A 20,068-nucleotide genomic window follows, 5' to 3' on the forward strand; every position below is an offset into this window, starting at 1 on the left:
TGCTTAGTTGGATGCACGGTGTGTGAGCAAGGGAGGCAGCGCACAGGAGTCTGGAGGGTTGGTGGCAGCTAACGGAATGGTTGGGGTATGCTGGTCCTTTCTTTTGTAGGGCTCTGTGGGCATGGGTTAGAATCTTGAATTGGAAACTCTTGTGGATGGGGAGCCAGCGCAGTTTCTTTGGGTGATCTGGGTCCATTTGAATAAGCACAGGATGAGTCTGGCGCTGAGTTCTGTATGGTCTTCAGCCTCTTCGGGAGGGGTGTGGTAATTACTATGTAGAGGGCTTTGCCATAGCCCAAGCCGCTTCTGATGAGGGCTTGAGTGGTGGTGCGTCTGGTGGTGATTGGGAATCATTTGAACAAGTTTTTGGAGCATGGAATAGTGAGGAAGCAGGTACAGGAGACTGTATTGAGCTGAATTTTCATGGTGAGTTGCTGTCCAGGATTATGCAGAGGCTACGGGCATGGTCTTTAGGAGTGGGTGAGGGTCCCACTTCAGCAGGCCACCAGGAGTCATTCCACAGGGAGGTGTTGTTTGAAAATATCAGCACTCCTGTCCTGTCTGTTGAGTTTGAGGCACTTGTTTTGTATCCAATAGGCGACGCTGGTCATGCACAAGTGGAATTTGGCCTGCATGGTCAATGGATCTTCACATGGAGAGGGGATGAGATGGGTGTCATTTGCGTAGGAGATGATGTTCAGTCCATGGGTTCTGGCAATGTTGGCCAGAGGGCCATGTAGGCGTTGGACAAAGTGGGGTTGAGTGATGAACCTTGATGGACACTAAAGATGATGTTCTTGGGTTCCACGTTGTGATCATTTGAGTGCGTTCTCTTGGATTCACATCTGATGGAGGGTATACGGGTGCCATTAACATTGTGTATAGACAGAGCGATATCCCCGAAGAGAAGGCAGAAATGCTTACGTTTCATAAGAAAGGTGCAGGTACACGGAAGCTTATCTGTCTTTACAGATTGGCTCATATGGTCAGAGGCTTAGTCTAATGAACTATAACTAAGTATTTATCATGGTCTAAGTAAATGTACTTGAATGGCATCGGACTAGGGTCCATCCAACGTGCTGTGAGGTGTCGGCCTGGGTGCAGGTTTGGGGGGGGCTCGAGCGGGCGGTACGGGCGTAAAGCGTGACCAGGGGCAGAGCCTCGGTTGGGCCGCGGGCGTTTCAAGTCGTGTGTGGGTGAGAGGTAGGTTCTTTGCAGTGGGCTTTTTCCTGGCGGACAGGCTCTGGGGGTGACGCACTGTGTGGAGGACTTCTTCCTGGGCGCCAGAGAGGAGGCACGGTCCCATGTCGGTGTGGTCATTCTCCGTAGTGGGCTCGACTCCGTGGTCAGGGAGCACGCCCGCCGGAGGACAGGGTCGTTTCAAGTCGTGTGTGGGTGAGAGGTAGGTTCTTTGCAGTGGGCTTTTTCCTGGCGGACTGGCTCTGGGGGTGACGCACTGTGTGGAGGACTTTTTCCTGGGCGCCAGAGAGGAGGCACGGTCCCATGTCGGTGTGGTCATTCTCCGTGGTGAGCTCGACTCCGTGGTCAGGGAGCACGCCCGCCGGAGGACAGGGTGGTCGCGACGCCCAGTGGGGTCTGACGCGGATCGGTGCCGCTGACATGTCGGGGGCTGCGGGGTATGGTAGGTGACGGGGGGGAGTTGGGGGCACTGCGGCAGGGGTTTCTTCCTGGCGGACGGGCTCAGGTGTGGGACACGCATCCGGAGGGCTTCTCTCTGGTGGGACGGCCGGCTTCGGCGGACTGCCTGCGGGCGCTGGGCGGCTTCTCAGGCCGTATGTTGACAGGGGGGGGCCCTGGGCGCCAGAGAGGGGGCACGGCCCCGGTTTCAGTGCGGCATACCTCGTGGGGAGCTCGATTCCGCGGCCAGGAAGCACGCCACGGGGGTGACGTCGACTGAGGGCATGGCCATATACAGTTAGTGACGGAGGGCATGGCCCTACGCATTGGTGACGGAGGGCATGGCCCTATGCATTGGTGAAGGAGGGCATGGCCCTATACATTGGGTACAGTGGGCATGGCCCTATACGACGGTGACGGAGGGCATGGCCCTATACGTTGGGGACGGAGGGCATGGCCCTATACGTTGGGGACGGAGGGCATGGCCCTATACGTTGGTGACGGAGGGCATGGCCCTGTACATTGGTGACGGAGGGCATGGCCCTATACATTGGTGACGGAGGGCATGGCCCTATACATTGGGACGGAGGGCATGGCCCTGTGGTAAGGGGGGGAGGACCTGCCGGCGGTTCAAAGGCATGGCCCGGACTGCACGGGGCTTGAGGGGGGTCCGCGGCACGCCATTTAGTTAGGAGGTGGTCCTTCCGACTGGGTCATGCGGCACGTCCCGGGTTAAGGGAGGGGGAGTCCTAGGGGGGGGGGGGTCGAGGACCGCTAGCACGTCCCTCGAGTGGCGGTTCTTCCTAATATATGGGGGAAGAGTAGGAGAACTGTTTGGATTATCGGGGGGTAGGTCAAGCACAATAAAGTAGTTAGCCAGGTGGAGAGGCAAATTGACGTTATGCTAATTGTTACTGTTTGTGGATTGTGGGAATCAGTTAGGGGAGGGGGTGGGGGTGAGGCAGGAATTTACATATTTATGAGGTTTAGATTGTGCGGCGCAGGCCAAGGTTGTTATTGTGTAGGATGCACCTGCTTCCAATAAAGCGGCCTTTATCACACTTACATTGAGTCTCGGGTCGGTGCTTTCTTCCCCCCCCCCCCTTTTCGCCAATGGGCCCCAATGAGGTTTCCGGGCTGCCGTGCAACGATACGCGACGCAACGTGAGGCTGTGCGTCATTTCTGGATTCCCAATCCCACGGTGGATCAGAGGTTTGGTGTGGAGCACGGTGAGTAGGGAGGCCGCACGGAGGCCATAGAACCAGGATACGGAGATTAGGTGATGTAGAGTCTCGGGGAACGGAGCACAAGCTTGAAGTGAGGAGCAAAGCCTGTACGTTTTTTTTTTTTTTTTTAACTTGAACTGCCAACTGTTCAGCGGAGCCCCCAGAGAGGGGGAGGGGGTAGAGAGGCCAAAAAAAAGGGGGCGGGGGGGGAGTAACCTGAAGTAACCAGCCCAGGGTTAAGTAAGGTTATCCCCGCAGGATTAAGGCTATTACCACGGCAAGCCCGAAGTACCACTACTCGACACAACAGAGGTAAGTGAAAGTGAATTTCTTTTTGGATTTTTAGCTGCGTGGGGACAATCTGGACGCAGTAAGCGGAAGCAATACAGGTCTCAATAGTTGTTGGACTCATGCTGGACTAATCTGGGCCTCTCCACAGATTGTATCCAACAGTTTTAGCTGTTGTGCTAGATACATTCATTGAAACTCAAGCCTTAAAATGATATTGGTCCAGAGCTGTTTCCTTTTTAAATGGCCCCCAAAAAAGCAAAAAATAGGCAAAATAAGAAAAGATCCTGTCTACAAATAAGGAAATAAGTGAGTCTATTTGAACCCCGCGGAGAATATAGAAGAAGTGAATGATATGAGGGGACAAAATAAAGTAATAATGAAGAGAAATACGCCAAATGTGCAACATACATCGCATGCGAGCACGAAAGGAGGTTGCACGGTATCTAGATCAATAAAATACTTTGTGGGAAAACACTTCACCAAGAAACCTATGCCATAAAACACTCCAAATTTGGAGAGGGATTTAACTCTAATCCAGGAAACAAATGATCAATGTGCTGAATACATAGAAGATTCATTCTCCAATGATTGTGATTTAAGTCAAATAAACATCAATCTGGAACCAAGATTTTCCTCATCGCCCAGGATTGTCTCAGAGCATGACACCGTAGATGGAGATGGGGATTATGAGGAGAACGTCTCAAAAGAGCAGCAAGCTCAGAAAAATAGTAATGTCCTGGAGGAAAGAGAAAATGTAGATAAAAGTCTGGGCGAATGGGCAAATGGCGGCTCCAGGTCTCTGGAAGATATGCCTCCTGTAAGAAATGGGGGTTACCCAAATCTCCAAGGGGGTAGCATGGCATCAAGCGGGCAGGCCAAACTTCGAGGACATGTGAAGCATTCACGCAGTACCCACAGACGACACACCAGGCACACTACAAAAGAGACGCAGTTCCTCGAGGGCACACTCCTCCCTGGGCAGCTCCTCCCCGTCCAGCGCTTCCACAGGGGCCACAACTTCCCTGGGGGCATCAACCTCCCCCGAATAGCGCTTGCCGGGCAGTACCTCACAAGGGGCAACAGTTCCTCCAGGCAGCTCCTCACGACCCAGTACTTCCACAGTGTCACAGCTTCAGCAGGGGGAGTGGACAATCCTATTTCTCACCTCCTGGGCGCTCCTTCATCACAGCGCTGGCGTAACTCCCGGTTCCCACAGTGTCAGGGACCTGGGTAGGGGCCCTCCCTTGTCAGGGGCCCATGGGGACAGCAGAGGGGGGGTTTATAGGGGTGCAGGGCCCAGCTCAGAGGCCCATGTGGCGGTAGCACCTCACAGCAGGTCCCCTCTCTTCCTTGTCCCAGCGCTGACTGACTCTCTGGTGACACTTCCCCCTATTTATACCCTCCTCCCAGGCAGTGCCAGGACCTTCTAGAATGTTGGCAAATCTGGCCTAAACTGGCTCAAGGGGAGGGGGTGAGCACCCTGGGTGCCAGGCTTTCCCTCCAAAAGCTAGGGGTAGCTGGGTAATATTAACTAGACCGCCAACCTAACGCAGTCAGGTGGCACTACCCAGGGCCATGGCATCCATTTTAAAATCACAGTACATTTTAGTCAGGTACATTTTCAAAATGGGGGATATTTTCTGTACACCATTTAACAACATGTAATTTTACATTTTCAACAAGGTGTCTCACACCACTCATGGCCTATACAGGTTTAATCCCATGGGAGAGACATCCTAGGTAAGGGGGTCAAAAGCGAAAAATTTTGGGGGAAAAAGGCCAAGTCCAACACAACTCCCCCCCAGCCAAAAGCCAGGGTAGGCCAATCATTGCCTTGATGGACTTCCCTGCTTGGGGCGGAAAAAGGTGGACGCAGGCCTGCAACTACAGGAGCACCTGCAGTTTCTCCTCCACTCTGGAACCCAATGGTTCTCTCTCGCAACCCTCCCTTCACTAACAAAACCACCCCACGGGTGTTCCCTAGTGGGATGTTTCTCCTTCCTAGAGTGGGAGGCTCTAGACTCAGGCTTGGAATTCTCTTGAACCACTCTCCTCTCTCCAAATTTCCACTGGTCCACCCACCTGGGGTCTACACCCTCAGACTGACCAGCCCTTAGGGGCGAGGCTCCCCTCCCCCTACTTCTCCTCCTAGGGTTCCTCCATCTCCTACGCCTGGGGACACCCTCACACAACTCTCTCCCCAACCTGGAGTCGAAACCCACAGGCTGAACCGGTGACAGGGGTGAGTCCTCCCTCTCCCTGCACCCCCTCCCAGAGTTCCGCACCCTCCTACCCGGAGAAGTACCCCTGGGAGTCACTTCCGGGGGGACTCTGGTTACAGATGTCCCTCCCACCAGGGCAGGCAACTCCTGTCCCTGGCCACCCAACCCGGGATCTATGCCCTGTGGCTGAGCCGGTGACAGAGAAGAGACCTTCCTCCCTCTGCACCCCCTCCCAGAGTTCCGCACCCTCCTGACTGGAGTAGTACTCCTGGGAGTCAATTTGGTAGGGACCTGCATTACAGGAACCCCACCTTCCAGGTCAGGCAACCCCTGAACCTGGAACCCCAGTCCAGGATCTAGACCCTGTGACTGGTCAGACCCCCGAACCACTGGAGCTCTGATTATTGATGCTCCGGGTTCTCCTGACATAAGGGGATCCCTCCCTCTGGATGACACATCGGGGCAGCCTAGCCTCCCAAGCTGGGGTTCTCTTAAAGAACACTCCAGGCCCGGTGGCCGCAGCTGGGGCACCTTGGGACACCTCCCCGTCTCACTCCCTTCAGGATCACTCCCCTCAGCCTTCCCAGACGCTCTGGCACTTACCCAGAGGTCTGCCTCCCGTGCAAGTTCCCTGGGGTCTGAGAACCCGCACTGCAACAGATGGTGACGGAGTCTTGGGAAACAACTCCTCAGCATGTGCTCCCGGATAACGGCATGGCACAGCCCTTCCCAATCTCCACTGCTCTCCTCACCACCCAATCCTCCAGTACAGTCCAACACTCCTCCTCGAACTCTCCCCAGGACTGATGGGACAGCTTTCCCCTGCCCCTGAACACTAACCCATCCTCCTCTTCCGGGGAATCAGGCACAGTCTCCTGGGCTTCGGGAGCGGGACTCCTTGCACTGGACCTACACTCGCTGCCACCACTGGATCCCACCCTCCTCGGTGAATCCAGACTCCTAAAACCACTCTCAGGGGACAACCTACCCACCTGAGCTGATCTCTCTCTTGCAAAGGCCCTCTCCGCCTCCGCCATCCTCTCCAGCGCTAGGACTTTTTCAGTCTCTAGTCGCTGCTCTTCTACCCTCAGCTGCGCTAAGCCCTCGGCATGCCTGAGCTTTGCCAGCGCCAGCTGATACTCCCTCTCTTCTCTCCTATCTACCCACTCTTCTGGGGACAGGGAAAGGGATGGGGCAGTGCCCCCGGGATTGGACCCAGTGCGAGACTCCCTATCTTCGGTGTCCTCCACAGCTACTGGCGTCTCTGCCCTGTTAAACTCTTCCTCCTCCTCATCGGAGTAATTTCCTCCCAGGGTTCTGGATGGGGAGCCCTCTCTCTGGTCTCTAACCCACTGACCCTTCAAAAACTCAGGAGGGTAGTCAGACAAGTCCCCATCAATCTCTAAGGGCTCTCCCCTCTTGAGGGCCTCATAGAGAAACAAATTTCTCCTGATGTTTCCTACTGGGGGTATCCCTCTCTCCAGGAGGAAGTCTATCACCTCCTGTTCGGTGTACTCCATTAATTCCACCTCCTCATAAACCAACCCCATCGTGGCGAGGACTCTCGAGACACACCCACAGTGGACCAAGGGGACACAATTGTCAAACACTTTCAGGAGGAAGCAATTTAGCAAACAATCTTCCAAACAATAATCCCCACCACAAGGCTCTACTTGTGGTGTAACCTGTGGCTGCTGTGGTACTGCGTAAACACAAGTCCTATCCCACCGCTTGCCACCAATGTAAGAAATTGGGGTTACCCAAATCTCCAAGGGGGTAGCATGGCATCAAGCGGGCAGGCCAAACTTCGAGGACATGTGAAGCATTCACGCAGTACCCACAGACGACACACCAGGCACACTACAAAAGAGACGCAGTTCCTCGAGGGCACACTCCTCCCTGGGCAGCTCCTCCCCGTCCAGCGCTTCCACAGGGGCCACAACTTCCCTGGGGGCATCAACCTCCCCAGAATAGCGCTTGCCGGGCAGTACCTCACAAGGGGCAACAGTTCCTCCAGGCAGCTCCTCGCGACCCAGTACTTCCACAGGGTCACAGCTTCAGCAGGGGGATTGGACAATCCTATTTCTCACCTCCTGGGCGCTCCTTCATCACAGCGCTGGCGTAACTCCCGGTTCCCACAGTGTCAGGGACCTGGGTAGGGGCCCTCCCTTGTCAGGGGCCCATGGGGACAGCAGAGGGGGGGTTTATAGGGGTGCAGGGCCCAGCTCACAGGCCCATGTGGCGGTAGCACCTCACAGCAGGTCCCCTCTCTTCCTTGTCCCAGCGCTGACTGACTCTCTGGTGACACTTCCCCCTATTTATACCCTCCTCCCAGGCAGTGCCAGGACCTTCTAGAATGTTGGCAAATCTGGCCTAAACTGGCTCAAGGGGAGGGGGTGAGCACCCTGGGTGCCAGGCTTTCCCTCCAAAAGCTAGGGGTAGCTGGGTAATATTAACTAGACCGCCAACCTAACGCAGTCAGGTGGCACTACCCAGGGCCATGGCATCCATTTTAAAATCACAGTACATTTTAGTCAGGTACATTTTCAAAATGGGGGATATTTTCTGTACACCATTTAACAACATGTAATTTTACATTTTCAACAAGGTGTCTCACACCACTCATGGGCTATACAGGTTTAATCCCATGGGGGAGACATCCTAGGTAAGGGGGTCAAAAGCGAAAAATGTTGGGGGAAAAAGGCCAAGTCCAACACTTCCTAATAGCACTGAGAACTTAGATCTGTCGGCAACACCTTCGGCATCAATGCTGGACAGGATATTAATGCTACAAAAGATCTTGCAAGGCCTGTTAGAGGTCACACTTTCAAACAATAAAATATTAAGAGCCCAGGAAACGAGCCAAAAGCTCAACGTGTGTGAACTACAGGGCATTAGGGGTCTATTGCCGTCGGTGGTTAGACCAGTGTTGGACACTAACACTACCACCGTAGGGGGCATCAAAGACACTGAGGCATTAGACCAACAGAATTATAACCATGATGTGTACATATCGAAACAGCCTATGTTAATTAAGCTAAGAAATTAACAGTGGAGTCATAGGTGGCAAAAGTTTAGATTTCCGTTAAGAAAACCTACCCAAAGTTCAGGGAAACTTAAAGAGAAACAAACAGGCAGTAAAAAGTAAAGTGTAAAAAAGATAAACCACTTGTACCTCAGGTAAAAACAGTAAGAAGAGACCCTCCTATAGTTACTAAGAAAGAAAGTAAGAAGAAGCAAGAAAATCTCCAAAATTTAAGTCTGGAGAAAAGAAAAGAAAAAAGGCTCCAATAAAAAAATCCCTGGGAGGTAATAAGAGAGGAGAAATGATCCACAAAAAGGGTCAATTTAAGGGAGGCGAAAAGTAACCTAAAGAGTATAGGAAAAGGGGGTGTGAAGATAAATGGCCCAAATAGAAAAAGAGACAGATGTGAAGAAAAGATTAGAGATCTGGTAGTTACTGAGCCAAGTGATAAAAAGTGATTATACTTTGAACCCCTGGATGCACCTAAGGGCAGGAAAAAGTTAAAGAAAATTACTCCGTTAAATCGCACGCAACTTTTATTTTCCTTCTCAAAATGTCCAAGCCTATGTAAAATTGAATCAAAGGATTTAAGGCAGGTTGGATTCTTACCAAGAAGTAAAGGCAGGGAATTGACAAAAGTAGAAGTATATTCAGGGATGATTAAATCTGCAATAGTAAATGCTGAAAAATAAATATTAAAGGAAGGAATAAGATTAATCACAGAGACAGAGACAGAAATAGAAAATGTAAGACAGCCAAGTAGCAATTTCTTGAACTGTCGTGCAGGCTTGGGGAAAAGACAAGCAAGATTAATTACAGGGGCATGTGGAGCAAGAGAAAAAAATCAAAATTATTGTTGAAAACCACAAGCTGTATAAGAACTGGGGAAACTGAAGCATTGAGGATAAAGACTTAAATGCATCTTGGTGGGCAGCAAATAAGTCCAGTCATCTTAGCGAAATAGATTAGGGAAATAGGTCGTCGCATAGACTAAGAATAATCTCGTGGAACATCAATGGTCTAAAAGAGCAAAGAAAGATAGATTGTATAAAAAATGTTTCACGGCAGGCAGACATTATCCGACTGCAAGAAACTTGGTTATGCGACAGTACCCCTGTAGTTGAAGGCTTTACCCAGATTTATAAAGCTGCTATCAAAGCTAGATGTGGACGTCCATCTTGTGGGATCATGACACTCATTTTTACGAGAACAATAAATAAAGCAACTTTGATAAATACCTCTTGTAAATGGATTCTTGCCAGTGAGGTACGTCTACAGAACCAGAAAAGGCACAATTATTTTGTGATTGTGGTTAACATATATGTACAGTGGAGTACCCAGCTCGCTACCCTGAGGCGGAAGCCGGGGTGTGTTAGGAGCATACTGTGTTTTTAAAAATACTTAACTGCGTGTAAAATTGTTATTTGCCTATTTTAAAACCTTGGAACCTTGAAAGTGCTCGTAGCACTCATCGAAACGCCCGAGGGGGAAGCTGCTAATCCCCACTCGGCGTCATCCCTCCCACGTGTCTCGGGGCCACGCCCAGCACTGGTAGACACGCCCTTTCCACCTCTCTATCATGGTCATTACCCGACAGCGCAGCGGTCGAGCGCAGCGGGCACACCTTCGGCACGCCGAAGACACGCCAAAGACTAGCCCGTCTGGGCCCGTCCGGGCCGGTACGGGACTAGGGGCTACCCCCCTAACATCATGGACCCTTGCTAACCCATCTATAACATACGATAGGAACCAACTCCTGGCAATCAGAAGGGAGTGGAAGTCCACTTGTAATCTCCTATCTCCATACGTCAATGACCATATCCCCTGTAACGGCTGCAACTTTAAGTTTACCCCTGATATCGTTACCCCTACCATTGCTTCATACTCACTGGCATTAATAAACTGCAGATCCCTTCGCAAGCATGCGTTGGAAATCTCACTACTCTTGGAAGAACGAGACCTGGAGGTGCTCTTCCTAACGGAGACATGGACCAACGAGAGCTCAGACCCAGATATCGTAAGAGCTTTACCGCCTAATTATACAATTATGAGACAAGATCGTACTGATGGCAGGGGTGGAGGGATTGCTATAATTTACAAAACATCAGCGATCTGCAGACAGGAGAAGGTTTCTATAGCAGGGTCAGAAAGTCTGTCCTTCTCCATTACATTGTCCCCGACCTGTACATGCACAGGGCTCCTTGTGTATAGGCCCCCCGGACCGCTCGGCCAATTCTGTGAAGAGCTTGTGAGCTGTGCCATCAACCTCTCCTGCAATGCCCCTAATTTCACTATGTTAGGAGATTTCAATATACATCTTGACGAAGGTGACACTCATGCCTGTCAAAAACTGTCAACAGCTTTAGAGGTGATTGAACTCAAACAAATTGTTCTAGGTCCCACGCATATAGCAGGTCATACCCTTGATCACTGTTATACTAATATGAACGCGCTGAAGTTCGAAAATTCCTTAGTGGTTCCTTGGTCGGACCACACTCTTCTGTCCTTCTCTTTGACCCACCATAAGCAACCCATACAGACCAAGGTCTCAAAAAAAATGTGCAGGGTCTGGTCCAAATTGCCTGTGGACAAATGGACATCTGAACTTAGGAAAAATAAGCCTGACTATACCAATGACCCTATAGAGGCAAACGCGCGATTTGATCACTGGTTAGAGGAATCTCTTGAGGCGACTTTGCCCAAAACTGAACTTAGCCATCGGAAAGGGGCCAATAAAAAATCTTGGTACACACCTGAGTTGAGAACTCTTAAACAGATATGTAAACAGAAGGAGAGAAAGTGGAGGAAAGACTATGGTGAAGAGACTAAAAATATTTACAGACTAGCCCTACGCAATTACAAGCAGGCTATAAAAGCGACCCAATCTAACTATTACCAGGAAAAAATCTCTCTAGCTGCCAATTCCTCCAGGGAAATTTTTAAAATTTTTAAAACTTTGGTTACCCCCCCCACCCCCGTGATGGACTCAACTATGGCACTCCCGCGCTGCAGAGACTTGGCAACTTTCTTTGCCACAAAGGTTGCAAACATCTACGCATCCTTTCAGGTGACTGCCACAGATGACTGTATGATGCCCAACCCCCCCCTGGTACAAGTCCTACCTATACTTAATGAATTCTCTCCCCTGGATGGCAACAAGACCCAACTGCTTTTAGGCAATCTGAAATCTGGATCACCTTGTGATGTAGCCCCACCTACCATCCTCAAGCTTGTCTCAGACACAGTGGCCCCTGCAATACAGGACGTGATCAACACGTCCTTGACCACCGGGGTAGTCCCACCAAGGTGGAAACAAGCAAGAGTAAGGGCGTTATTAAAAAAGCCCAATCTTAACCCCGACGATTGTTCCAACTATCGCCCTATCTCTTTGCTGCCAACTGTTAGCAAGATAGCTGAAAAACATGTCAACTCTCTTCTATCTACCTTCATTGAAGCTAATAATCTGCTGCACTACACCCAGACCGGGTTTAGATGTAAACAGGGTACTGAAACGTCCCTGGTGGCAGTAATTGAGGAAACCAGAAAGATTCTGGACGAGGGGAAATGCGCGGCCATACTATTATTAGACCTCAGTGCGGCCTTTGATACCGTCAATCACACAATTCTCATCCAGAGACTGAGGGATGTGGGTATCACTGGGACCGCCCTGAACTGGCTTAGCTCCTTCCTTTCCAATCGGACTTTCTCAGTGTTTGAGGATGATACAGTCTCTGCCCCAATACAGCTCCAATGTGGTGTTCCCCAGGGGTCATCCCTCAGCCCGACTCTATTTAATATTTACATGAGACCTCTGGCTGAGGTGGTGCAACCCTGGGGAGTACAACTGGTGACATATGCTGATGACACTCAGCTTATCATCTCCCTGTCTGGGCAGGAGACAACTTATAGCAATCTCTCCTCCTGTCTTAGCAAAGTCCAGGAATGGATGAACGACTCCTTTTTGAAGCTTAATGGAGCTAAAACAGAGGTCATGATGCTGGGACACAAACCACCTACCTCAGTAGATATGTGGTGGCCGGATTCCCTGGGGCAGCCTCCAACCCCCAAGGAGCAAATTAAAAGCCTGGGAGTGTGGCTGGATCCAGCCCTTAACTTTCAGGTCCAAGCCCGGAAGGTAGCAGGGACTGGTTATGCCCTCATGAGAGCACTCAGAAATGTCCTAGGAGTACTTCCCTTTGAAGCTAGAAGGATCCTAGTACAAAGTCTGATACTATCACGACTAGATTACTCCAACGCAGTCTATCTGGGTGCCCCTAAAGGGACAATTAAGATCCTTCAGACCATCCAAAACTGTGCTGCCCGACTGCTACTAAATATCCCACGCAGAACCTCTGCCAAACCAGCATTGAGGCAACTACACTGGTTGCCTGTGCAACAAAGAATTGAATTTAAAGCAATGACTATTGCCCATAAAGCCCTGCATAACTCCGGAGCAGACATTCTAGCACCCTTGTTTACTCCTTATCAAACATCTAGAACCCTGAGATCCAGTAATAAGAATCTACTGGCAATCCCCAAGACTAGGAGATCACGGACCGGGGGCAGACGTTTCTCTCTACAGGCCGCAAAGCTTTGGAATAATCTTCCAGATGCTATTCGCATGGAGGAGAACCATCTCAGGTTCAGAAAGTTGCTGAAAACCTTCCTATTCTGCTAAAATCATTGGTGCCGACTGGACCACGTAAGCGCTGGGATGCCTCAGGGTAACCATGCGCTATAGAAATGGGTAATCATTCATCATTCATTCATTCATTCATTCATTCAATCATTCATACCCAAGAAGAATATGTAAAAGAAATTGGGCTTTTTAAAGTAGATCTGATATCCCAAAATGATAAATATGGTACGGATTTCCTATTTATTACTGGTGATTTTAATCAACTCCCGAAAAGTTGGACCCTTGGATGAAGGAAATCTTAGAAGCATATGAGATAATGCAGGTCCTTTTTCAAAGTGGTATTATGAATAAGCAAGACGAAGAGCTAGGGAAATTTCTAGGGTCACATGGACTAGTTAGTTTAAACGGTAGATCGGAATCCGATAGACCAGAAGAGCAAACATTTAGAAGGGGCAACCAATTGTGTCCCATAGACTATTTCTTTGTACACGCCTGTAACTTTGCTTCAGTATAAAAGTTTTAGGTAATTAAGCGCAAAGAAAGTGACCACTACCCTCTGTATTATAAATAGTGAGAGCTCCCCCAAGAATCTGTGAAAAAGTTCTATTACAACCTATTGATTACCCAAAAGGATTGACTACAAAACTAACGAAGGAATATATTTTAAAATTGTCTAGTCTCCAACAAAATCTAGCCTATGAATTAGCATGGAACCCGAGAGTTCCATGGTTTGAGGAAATAATTAAGCAGGCAGTACAATGCCAATGTGTAAATTTAAAGAAGATGAAAAAAGGGGGAACAACTCTGCAAGGGGGTGGCAGACAGCAAATGGGCTGGTTTGACTCCGTATGTAGAGAGAGAAAAAAGCTGCTGAGGAGAGAAGAAAGAAAGATGAAATTAAGATATGATCAGGAGGGCCATAATTTATTAAAATTGAAGAAGGAATATAAAATGTTAGTGAGATCTAATTAAAAGAAGTTTTAAAGAAAAATGTTGGGACTCTCTATTGGAAACCATAGAAAGTAAAAATATTAAAGGCTTCTGGGGTTTGATCCAAGATGCAGCAGTTGAATTTCCGGTAGCCATGAGCTGCAAAGCCGATGAGGCTTCCTGAGAGGTGCACCTAAATCAATTATATAAGTTTAGTGATGGGCCAGAACTTAGTGAGAAAAAACCTGTACGCGGCATGTAGTAAAAAATCTAATTCCCTTATGCTCTCCTGAAAATGTGAAGAACACCATTAGGAGGTTAAATTTAACCCGAGCAGCAGGGCCTGATAATTTACCTGCAGTTTTAATTAAAACAGAGTTAAACTGGTGGACCCAATGTTTCTCAAAGATGTTTACAGCCGTACTAACCTCAGGTATAATTACAAAATCATGGAGGGGAGCCGTGATCAGGCCATTGCATAAAAAAGGGGATAGAAAGGACCCAAAGAATTATAGATTAATTAATCTATTAGATATTGGTGTGAAAGTGTTTTCCAAAATAATTCCGGGAAAACTGAAGCAATGGGTCGAATTAAATGCGATTGTCCCGGTAGAACAAGGAGGGTTCAAAGAGGGACACTCAACTCTCGACCATTGCTTTGCCCTTTGGGCTGTAGCTCAGAAGTCAGTGGAACAGCAGGGTAGATTATACTGCTGTTTTGTTGACTTCTGGGCTGCATTTGATCTAGTAGATAGAGAATGCTTATGGGAGACGCTAAAAAGATATAATATCCCTGAGGAGCTCTTAGAAGTAATTCAAGGGTTGCATAGTGAAAATTGGGCACAGGTTATTAAAGATATAGCAGTGGGTTTGAATCACAAGATAGAAACCAGCAACAGTTTAAGACAGGGTTGCACATTGGCCCCTCTTCTTTTCTCAATCTTTCTTGCTGATTTACCAAATTTATTAATAACCGAAAGAGGAGCAAGCCCAAAGGTAAATTGGAAGCATCTGTCTTGCCTACTATATGCAGATGACCTAGTTATTTTTGATCAAAGTGAACTAGGACTGCAAAGAAAGTTAAATGAATTTGAGACATATTGTTTATCCAAACACTTGAAAGTAAATATGGAAAAAACTAAAATATTGTGTTTTGGAAAGAAAAATCATAAATATAGCTGGTTTCTGGGTCAGACAAAATTGGAAGTCGTTAATGAATACAAATATTTGGGAATATGGTTCGATAGAGCTTTAAATTGGAGCACACACTTACAGGCCGAAAAAAAAAAAAGGACTTGCAGGAATTTGTGGTTCGAAAAAATGTAACAGTAATTAAGGAGCCATGCCACACAGACCAGTGTTGAAAGCATTTAAGGCTATGATCCCTCCGCAGATGCAATATGGAGCAGAAATCTTGTGTTTAGGGGGGAAATGTTCATGGGATAATGAGGAAGGGTAATGTTTAAAAACTCTTCTTTCTTTGCCCAGCTCCTCAATGATACAGGCCATTAGGTTAGAACTAGATTGGCCTCCATGGAACATACAGGTTCAGGTGAATCTATGTAGATTTTGAAAACGACTAGGATCAGGGGAGGAGGAGAAAGTGTCCTGTTGGTGTAGGAGGGAGATCCAACAGAGTGAATTGAAGTGGGCAAATCTACTAGAAAGACAGTCTACTCCATTTGTGATAATTTAAAGGTGACTATTGACCCAGAGTCATTATGTATTGATGAACAGAAGAGTATTCTAAAAACCTTGGGAAACGAAAAATCTAGACAAATCACTATGGATTACCTGTGCATTTTATGTTAAATAGCTGGAGAAATGAAATATCCGTATCTAGATACTGTACCGAATCACTGGTTGAGATTGGAATTCTTAAAGGTGAGAATGGGTATTAATCCTGCTCGTGCAAATGAGAACATAAAAAACTTATTAATGGATGATTTTGGTAAATGTACATGCGGGATAGGCTTAAAATGTACTTGTCTCCATATTGTAATGGATTGTCAAAAATTGTTATCTGTGCTGCGATTGATTTTAAGGCCTGTTTTTATAAAATATGGAATAAGGTCAAGGACGCAAGCAATTGAGCTCTTCATTGACATGCAGTTCTTTGCCATTGAAATCGCTTTGGTGAAGTTTGTCCAAGAAGCTAAGTGATTTCTCATGGAATAAGGAAATGGAAAGGGTGGTCCATGGAGAGACAAACAGAGCCAATGTGGATGATTTTCATTATTTTATGTATTCTCCTAACATTGAACTTTTATGCATTGGACTTGGTTCACAGTACGATACTATGAAAACAAGTTTTTATGAGAAATAATGAATTCTTTGGTTTTAGGTACTTTTATAAATTTTAATAAGTGTACTTTTTAGCTGTTGTATGATGGTATATGTAGGTTAAAGACCAATTGGTCATAATAAACTTACTTTTTGATTGATTGATTCTGGACTTTCTTTCTTCCACAAGTAGGCCCCCGCAAAAAGGGAAGGCATTTTGTGGAGAAGAAAATATCTTTCATTTTACAAAAAAAGAAGAAAATTTAGTCTTTGAGTATGATTCATAAACAGCATTTATCACATGTAAAACAGTAGTTCCCTACTCCAAAATGTAATTTCGAAACCTACGGCCAGAGATCTCAGCCTCTCCTTTCTTTTCTGTTGAGATCTCTATCACAGTGGCAGAGATCTCCTCACAAATAAAATAGGTATGCAAATTAGTATTAAAAGTGTGAGGGTCCAGGAGAGTGGTGTTAAAATTGGGAATAATTACTACTGAATGGGAGGGATGTTGGGTATTTTAAGGAGAGATTCGGGAGGGCCAAGGTAATGAAAACAACCACAAGACAATACCTATTCATAAAATAAACTCCTAAAGCCCTAAAGGCGTCAAAGCTGCCCAAATGTACTCCAGTCCAGTCTTGGAGTAAGTTATGCACCCCACATGATCAACCACTGTTACTACAAACCCTTCCGGCCCTTCACAGACGCGGCGGTTAAGACCTCTGAGTTCGAAACCTGCCATGAAGGGACTGATGAAGGTGATGCATTTCTTATTGTTTATAAATGCATCATGTGGACCTTACTAGATGTCGGTATCACAATTATACTCCATACCAGTGAAAGTATGGTTTTTATTACCTTTTGAATCACCCTTTAAGCAGAGTGACACATAGCTTTGGTCCTGAGGAATGCTGAGAACCTTTCGGTCTATATAGACAGAAACATGTTGACCAGATTATAACATAGGATAATATCCATATCCCTATCTCACTTAGCTTGGTTTTAAGTCTATCCATTGGGGGTACAAGAATAAAGGTGGTTTTCACCCACTAAGAGATATTTTTAAACTCACACATTATGTTTTGCACTCTGCCCCTCTCTCGCCTATAAGATAGAGGGAACCCTTAGCTTGGATGACAAAAAAAACGCCCGCTCCTCTCCTACGGGGGAGTTGTAGCCCACAATGGCTACCTTGTGTGTGATAAAGTATGTCACCCTAGAGTGAGCGAGGGTCCTCGTCTTAACACAGTAGTGCTTCCAGGTGTCACCCTTTCTTCTTTTTTGTTGCGACCTTCTCTTTTTCGTGGTTACCATCCTTGTACATATAGGTGAGATAGATTGTGTGGAGTAGTACAGTGGATGGGAATAATTACTCCAATAAGACCCTCTAGAAGACTAGGAAAAAGTATGAGACACTCCAACCAATTGTTATTTCCACAGTTTATTTCTGGCGAGGAAACAGATGACATATTTTGACCCTACTCGGGTTTTGCTCACATAACCAGTGATAAGTGTGCAAACGTTTAAATGCATGGGAGGAACATAAAGATCTGTTAGAGAAAATGCATAATTTAATGATGGAACTCAAACATAAATCTGATCAGAATTGGGTAACCAGGGAATTCAAAACAATTGAGGAATGCATTCAAATCTTTGAAAAGGAAGTAATGCAATGCAAACAAAGAAATTTCCAAAGGGACGAGAAAGACTATGATTCACTTTTGGACGAAAATTTGACAATGCTAGAGTGCAGCTGGCCAAGGATAATACTTTAGATTCAATGTATAGAATAATGGAGGATACCACTGCAGATGCAGGTTTAGAATTGGATTCAAATGCTGAGGGAAGTTTGGCGCAAGGGGCCAAAACGTTCTTTTTCCAAAACATATAGAATGTTACACAAGGCAACGAACAGTAAAATCAGAGTTTTCAACAAAAAGGACGGGGTAATAAGAAAAAAATGGAGACAAAGGGCCCGATTCCAATCTTGTTAGTAAGGCCATCCCAGAGCAGTCCGTACCTGTACAACCGACTAGTACTGAGAGCCGGTGCGACCAAACGACGCAGTATGATGTCCAAATCTCTTTACTTACCAAACAACTTGTTCGCTCCGAATCTGTCCCCATTTTCCAAACGAAACGCATCTGGAAACAGAGAATGGAGTTGTCCGGAGGTGTTCCCACGTACGATTATGAATGGCGAAGTACGATGCATACTTCCTGTGCACAGAATCTGTCGCCAAAACCAACACGTCAAAGCATCCGGAAGGGGAGTATTTCAACCTCTAAATCGCGCCACAACACGGTGCAGCCATGTATCCTATTACGCATGTCATCCCTATACTCTACCTCTACGAACACTACTACAACCCCAACAGATGCGGTTGCCGCAGAAGGTAAGTCTGACACCTTATACCATACAAATACGCCACTACACCGCAAAACACTACATACATTAAAGCAGGGGTGAAACTACAGATGCATATGGGGTGGGTGCAATATTTGCAGCAATGTAGAGGCAAGGAGGGGTGTGGGCAATTGTTACAGCAAATCAGACACACATGGGAGCTGGGGGGCAAATACTCCTAGTAATGTATAGGCAATATGTGGTTGGTGGTGCAAATAGCCATATATTTGGCTAGGACCAACTCTGAATATTGAAGCTGCAAGAGAAAAGTGTGGTTTAAGACATGCTGGCAGAGGGATTCGTGATTAGGCTACTATGTATGAGTATGTGGAAAGGTACACTTGAAGTACGCTGTATAAATGTAGCTTATTGCTTGAAATGGGAAGTGCAGTCTGTCAAGTTGAAGCGACTTCATGGACTAGTCACTAAGGAATGTTTGTACTTGTACATGTATTTTCAGACGTGTTAGGCACCTGAAGATGCTAGACCTATAAAACACAGGTCTCCATCTATTTGTATGTTTCTTTTATGTTTGATGCCACTAGCAAAAGTTACAGACACATGAATGCATGTTTTCAGGATTATGGTGAGACTTACAACAGTAACATGCAAATGGATGCTGCTTTTTATTTGGCTAGGCCCAACACTCGGAGTAGTCGCTGAATAGTGAAGCTGGAAGAGAAAAGTGAGGTTTAAGACATGCTGGTAGAGGGATTAGTGATTAGGCTACTTTGTATTAGTCTATAGACACCTACATTTATATGGCGTACTTTAAGTGTCAACTTAAAGTACGCCAAATTAAATGTAGGTATCTGCTTAAAATGGGAAGTGCACTCTGTCTAGTTGAAAGGAGTGCATGGACTGGACTTGTGACTGAGGTATGTCTGTACTTGTACATGTATTTTCACACGTGTTATGCACCTGAATATTCTAGACCTATAAAACATAGGTATACAGCTATTTGTATGTTTATTTTATGTATGATGACACTAGAAAAAGGCTCAGACACATGCCTGTATGCTTTCAGGAATATGGTGAGACTTGCAACAGAGATATGCAAAGGGTTGCTGCTTTATATTTGGCTGGGCCCAGCACTCTGAGTAGTTGCTGAATAGTGAATGTGTAGGGAAAAGTGAGGTTTAAGACATGCTGGCAGAGGGATTAGTGATTAGGCTACTTTGTATGGGTCTGTGGAAAGGTATCACTGGAGTATGCCGTATCATTTTAGGTGTTTGCTTGGAATGGGAAGTGCAGTTTGGCAAGTTTAAAGGTCTTATGACTGAGGTATGTATTTACTTGCAAACATTTTCTCATATGTGTTATGCATCTGAACATGCTACATGTGTGAAGTACAGGCATACTACTATTTGTATGATGCGTCCACTAAAAGGTAGAGACACATGC

This window comes from Lissotriton vulgaris, chromosome 9 (assembly GCF_964263255.1).
Source record: "Lissotriton vulgaris chromosome 9, aLisVul1.2, whole genome shotgun sequence".
NCBI lineage: Eukaryota > Metazoa > Chordata > Amphibia > Caudata > Salamandridae > Lissotriton > Lissotriton vulgaris.